Genomic DNA, 6354 nt, shown 5'->3' with positions numbered 1-6354 from the left:
CTTTGAACTCAACAGTATAGCAGAGCTTCAGCCTAACACAAGCAGCCAACCTGCAGCCACTGTCACGCAGTCAACAGATAAGTTGCGTGCCCCTAAGGCTAATGCAGAGCTGTTACCCATCAGGCTTGTTTCTGGACTGTAATCCTCCCTCCACACTGGAGATTCTACCCTCTAGCATTGCCCAGTAGAGCTCTGAAAATCCACTTGTTCCAAACTGCTCTCTTTGTTCAAATAATTTTTTTTGGTAAGGTAGGTTTTTTTTCTGTGGTTTTGGAGTTTGTCCTGGAACTAGCTCTTGTATACCAGGCTGGCTTTGAACTCACAGAGAACCACTTGCCTCCGCCTCCCATTGTTCAAATAAATTCTATACTATTTAATTTGTTCAGAGTTCTCCTTTTAACATAATATGATGTCTATATAAAGGCATTACTCATCAGAATAAGGAAAATGACACAAGAAAGTTGTGGGACACGGATATGAAAAGTAACCCAAGGAAGAAGCATATAGGTCATGACCCAAGATATTTCTCCAAATCATAGTACTTTAATAAAGATTTTGGTAAAAGATACTGTTTTTTTAACATTTTTATTATTTCATTGAGAATTTCATACAACATATTTGATCATATTACCTTCTTCTCCAACTCTTCTCTGCTCATCCTTTCACAATACACTCCAATTTGTCTCCCTGACAGTTTTTAATTCTCCAAGACCAGTTTGTGTTGTGGGATAATGCTCTTGTACACTGCAAAAGTTTGTTACTTGTATTGGTTTACTAAAATGCTGATTGGTCAGTAGCCAGGCAGGAAGTATAGGTGGGGTAACCAGACTAGGGGAACTCTGGGAAGAGAAAAGGCAGAGACACAGTCACAAGACAGATGCAGAGGAAGCAAGGAGAGACTGCCTTGCTGAGAAAAGTACCAAGCCACATGGCTAAACATAAACAAGAATTATGAGTTAATTTAAGTTATAAGAGCTAGTTAATAGTAGCCTGAGCCAATAGGCCAAACAGTTTATGATTAATATAAGCCTTCATGTATTTATTTGGGACTGAACAGCTGTGGGACTGGGAGGTACAAAAACTTTTGTCTATAAGTTTGTGCTGCCCAGATATTATTGGTTGTTTGGTCTTCCACTGGAGAGAGCTTGGCTTTCCAGGGGCTACACTTAGAGAACACCATCTCTCCCTCTCCCATCAGCTAAACTGCACTGATTCCATGGACTTGGGTGAAACTGTGTGCCCAACTGTCTTCTTCATGTTGTGAACAACCATCGTAAATACATGTTTAGCTGTTCTGCTGTGTCCAAAAGATAATGTTACCCCTCCCTCAGGGATTATTGGGACAAAAAGTATGTGTGTGTTTTAATAATATCCATTTATTTTCATCTTGTGTAAGTTGGTGTTTTTCCCATCTAAGCCTATTCTCTATGTGTGTGCATGGTACTCCCACCCAAAGACTCTTGAAGACTGAGGACACTCCATTTTCAGTTTACACATGTAAATAAAAATATTTCCAAAAGGAATGTTTCAAAAACTTGATGAACTACTTTCCCCCCACTTTCTTGCTTTTCTCTTTAACTGTTAAGTAATTGTTTCATTTTTCTCTTTATTCACCTTATTTCCAGGCCCAAATTATCATTACACTCTTGTTAATATTACAAACTCACCTGGCCATTCGTTTAGTAGATATTATGTGCTTATTATATGCATGGCCTTTGGTAGTCACTACAGTCAATATACATTATTCATTAACGCCCCTTTTCTTATGAGATACTGGTGAAATAATAAAGTAATCATAACACAACAAAAAATAATAAATGCCAAACTTACTACTGTGCTTAAAGAAAAGACAGTGTACTTTTGTTGACATGAGGCTGAGCCTTTTATTTTATTGTACTGTATTTACTTTACTTATTTTGTCATAAAAGATTCCAGCACTTTCTGAACTGTTATTAACCCGAACTATAACCAGTTTCTCATTTTACGGTCCTTTATAGGTATTTTCAGAAAAAAATGTTCCTTTTAACATTTTTAATATTCACTTAAGTCCAATGTATTTACTCTTTGCTCATGACTGAATTATTTTATTCCAGGAAATCTGCTGAAGGCCTACTACTGGATTTTTATTGACACTGTAAGGGGCGACTTGCATTTTTCTGCTTCCGTTGTTCATCTCTTGACTATTCAAATCTCTGGACAGGCTGCATTTGATTTGAATCTGGCCTAGCTTTTTAGGAAGACTTGATATGGACCTGACGCTGAGAAGCAAAGGTGTAAGGAGACTGTATTTGGAGCCCCGTCAAGCTTGAAGGAATTGCTCCCTGTTTGCAGTTTGGTGTGAAACTTTGTGAGAGCATCGAGTGGAGAGTGGTTCTTCTGGGGTCCTGCGGGGCAAGGAGCACCACACAAGTCAAGAAAGAAGCAGCATTTGGAGTACATTTAGAATTTTCTCAGAAAGAGACAAAAGGTCATTCGGGATGCCCTTAGTCCTCTCGGTAGCTGTGGCTTCTCTCTGGTTGCCAGGGTGATGTATTGAATGCAAACATTGGTCTGCCTGCAAGATCTTCAGAAACTTTATTGACCTCATGATATACACTGGCCACACGCTAGGAAGCAGTGTAACATCTCGGGCTCGCCACAAAGGAAACCATTTTCACAAAAGTTTACAGGGGTTAAGAGCTTCTGACACTGCAACAGCTGTCACAATTCCCGCCCTGCTCAGCAGCCCCCTGACATAACCATAGCAACCTGCAACCCCACAGTCAGCGGCTGGTGGGGCTCAGCAAAAAGTCAGTGCCTGTTCTCCAGCCAAACCTAGCTCCCACTTCTGTGGGTTTTCATCTAAGGTTGTCATAGAGTTAATAAGAGTAAGATGGAAGTCACTGAATATATATATATATATATATATCATGCATTTCTGATCTCTTTTGTACCTAGGGACACAGTTCTAGGATATGTAATCTTGTCCCAAATGCAGGAGAGGGCTTTATATGCTGAGGATTTACAAATGGTTTGAACTCCTTTGGGCATCCAGCTGGCTGGAGAAAGCTATGCAGGGAACACTCCCCACTGTTTTCTGCCTCAAGCCTGGATCTTTCTGGTTGCCTTTTCTTCCTCAGCTGCTTCCCAATATGCACAGACAGCTTTTGGAGATGCTTCATGTCCTCCCAAGGACTGCTGAGGGTGCAAGAGGGAGTTGGGAGAATGCCAACAGGAAGGAGTGAGCCAGCAGTTATAGAAGTGGGTCAGTCTTTCAGGTGCCACTGGCATGAAGGCAGCACTTGCCATCCCACCAGAAGGAAGGGGTTCACAGTCTGTAACTCTGTTCACCAGGTTGGTAATATCTGGAAGGAAAGCACACTCCCAATGCTCTATGAACCATGATCTTTGACTATCAGGTTTGATCCACAGTAGGCATCTCCGTCTCTGCCCATGAACAGGTCTGATGTGTACCTCGGCCTTCAGATGAAAACTGCGTCCAGCCTTGCTTCTATTTATCTATCCTATAATCAACCCACCCTGCCAAGTGACAGGCATGTGATTTAAAGAAGAAAAAGAAAAGAAAATCAAGATAAATGTAAGAGAAACTTTGAGTACATCGTGGAAGACTCAAAACATCAATAATACTAAGAAGAAAGGGCTGCTCAGATTTAACACCTATCCAAGGAAAGAGTATCTATCTATTTTATAACAGTCACATTTTAGCTTAAGGTTATCTTAAAGGGCAAATGTGCTTGCTTTAGAATCAACAAACTATACTAACAAATCTCTAGCTGAACATCTGCCCAAACACAGCAAAAACTACATTTTGTTTCCCAAACTTTTTTTGCATTTGCTCCTGAAAGTGTTGTTGAACCAATTTTGAGGCATGTCTCCTCATTGGATCAGCTTACCAAAACCTCCCGCAGTCCTGCCTACTCGTGAATGTGTAACCATTACATGGGCAACCCGGTCCATGATTTCAAGAAAGAGTCTCATAATCTGGTTCTCATATTGTTTTCTTTGTCAGTGGCCAAGATAGGCTAAGTTCCTGTTAATCCTCCTTCCTCCTCTTCCCAAGCTGGAACATTCTACACCCTCTTCCCACCTCCACCACTGTTAGGTACCCAGAGTTATGTCTTTGACAATATGCACGGGTTTTCCCATCTGAGCTTTGTTCGGGGGATGTGCTAGCTTATAGGATGGTTATGTGTGTCTCCCTCCCCCTCTTCCTCATGCTTAGCCTGAGACTGTTGAACAAGTGCTTACAATGGTGAGCGTGTGGACGACGACTGAGAACACTTGTCTTCAACTTTATGGAAGGTAAAAATAAATGCCTACAACTTAACACCGAACCTTGGAAATTTATACCTTAAAGCAAACATGTGCTACTTTAACCACAGAACAGCTGCAAACTTGGGTTTTGATGTGTTGACTCACATTTCTCAGAATCTGTTGGGGGTACTTTATCATTATGCCAAGTAATATATATGTAATGGTTTCTTAATCTCCAAACATGCCTCTGGGGATTTCAATGAGAAATGTCTCCCATAGGGTGGTGTGGTTAAACTCTTACTCCCTAGCTGGTAGTGCTGTTCCAGAAAGTTAGGAGCCTCTAGTAGGTGAAGCATAAATGGAGGAACTATATCACTGGGGGTGTGCCTTGAGAGTTTATAACGTCATCCTGCTTCCTGTTCTCTCTCCCTCTCTCTGTTTTCTGTGTGTAGATTAAAATGTGTTCAGCCTCCTACCCCCATTGCCATGCTTTATGTTCTTGTTGCTAAGTCTCGCCCTCCATGGTGGGCACCACCCCTCTGGAACTGTAAGCCAAACACACTCTTTCTATCGTCCATTGCCTTGCATTAGGGTATTTTATCACAACAATAGAAAAGTAACCAACCAATGTGCGCGTTTCTTCTTTTCAACCACCATCCATGCTGCAGTACCCTTCACAGCACCGCCTTTACAACTCTGATACTTATTGAGATAGTATAGTGGATTTCTCCCAGTGTGGAGCTTTTCCTGGTCCCCCTATCCTTTACCCGATTGCCTACTTGCTGCTCTGTGAAGGCTGGGGCAGAACTCAGTACTCTCAGCTGGTGCTGATCACACTTTCAGCCACTTGTGTTGGTTACTATTGTCTCAAATTCATTCTGCTCTTTAGTTTGCTACCGTGTACTAAGTAGTCTTCATGTTTAGTTCTAAAATCTGTTCTCTTGTTTCCATTTTCAGCTCCCAAACTTTTGCTTTCCATAGTCTGATGCATTAATTGCTGACTCAGTACATGACCCGTCCTCCTCAAATGAATCCTGTAGCTACTGTCTGAATGGATTGAAAGCAGCTACCACCTAACCAACTTGAACGTTTTTTATCTAGGGCTTTTTAAATTTTTAAATGGTATAACTTATGATGTCTAAGCTTCCTTTGTTTGTTTGTTTATTTTTTCTTGAACAGTTCTTCCTATGATGGTGTCTTGTACATGAATGAGACTGGTAAGTGAAACCAGGAAGGAGACTGGAGTTCCAGAATCTGCCTTCCTTCTATAACCAACATAGTAGTCTCTGAGGAACTGCCAGGGAAACTCTAGAAAACTTCTTTTCCAGGTCGAAAATTATGTGTTCCCATGGCGTTTTGATGCTTACAACAGAAGGGGTGGGAGAGAGAGAGAGAAAGAGAGAGAGAATCATGAGATATGAAGAATGTGTAACTCAGTTGTAGTGCAGGGTTATGTTTCAACTCTCCTGATTTTAGGGACATGAACGCTATGGTAGAGTTCCCATGTCTGTTCATGATTATCTAAATTCCTCCTGTTTATGCACTTTCCTGTACTTAAAATGCTCTCCACACACTGCTGAGCCTAGCACAAACATCTTCCCTTCAGTAAGCATTTTTCCCGAGACTCATCACACTCCTTTCTACTGCTCCAAGACAGAAGTAAATATAGTCATGTGCTTCACAGCAGTGCTGTGAACAGCGATGCAAGGATAGATGGAAGTGCTCTGGCAATATGACTGACGCTTGAGATATCGGAGCAGTTGTGATTTCGCAAAAACTGTTAGTGGCACTGATCGTGCGGACAAACCTGCGGTGCCGACAGCCAAACACAACTGCACATGTTATTTTGTAAAGTACATAAGTTTCTGATTTACTGCACTCGATTCTTATCAATTGAGAGTGTGTTTCTCCTTGCCAGGGGGATCCATATATGACTCTCTTAGGTTCTCCTTGTTACCTAGCTTCGTTGGGATCATGGATTATAGGCTGGCTATCTTTTGCTTTACATCTAATATCCACTTATGAGTGAGTACATAGCACGTTTGTCTATCTGGCTTACCTCACTCAGGATGGTTTTTTTTCAGTGCTATCCATTTACAT

Source organism: Microtus pennsylvanicus, chromosome 10 (genome assembly GCF_037038515.1).
Source record: "Microtus pennsylvanicus isolate mMicPen1 chromosome 10, mMicPen1.hap1, whole genome shotgun sequence".
Taxonomy (NCBI): domain Eukaryota; kingdom Metazoa; phylum Chordata; class Mammalia; order Rodentia; family Cricetidae; genus Microtus; species Microtus pennsylvanicus.
Note: the sequence above shows the minus strand (reverse complement) of the source record.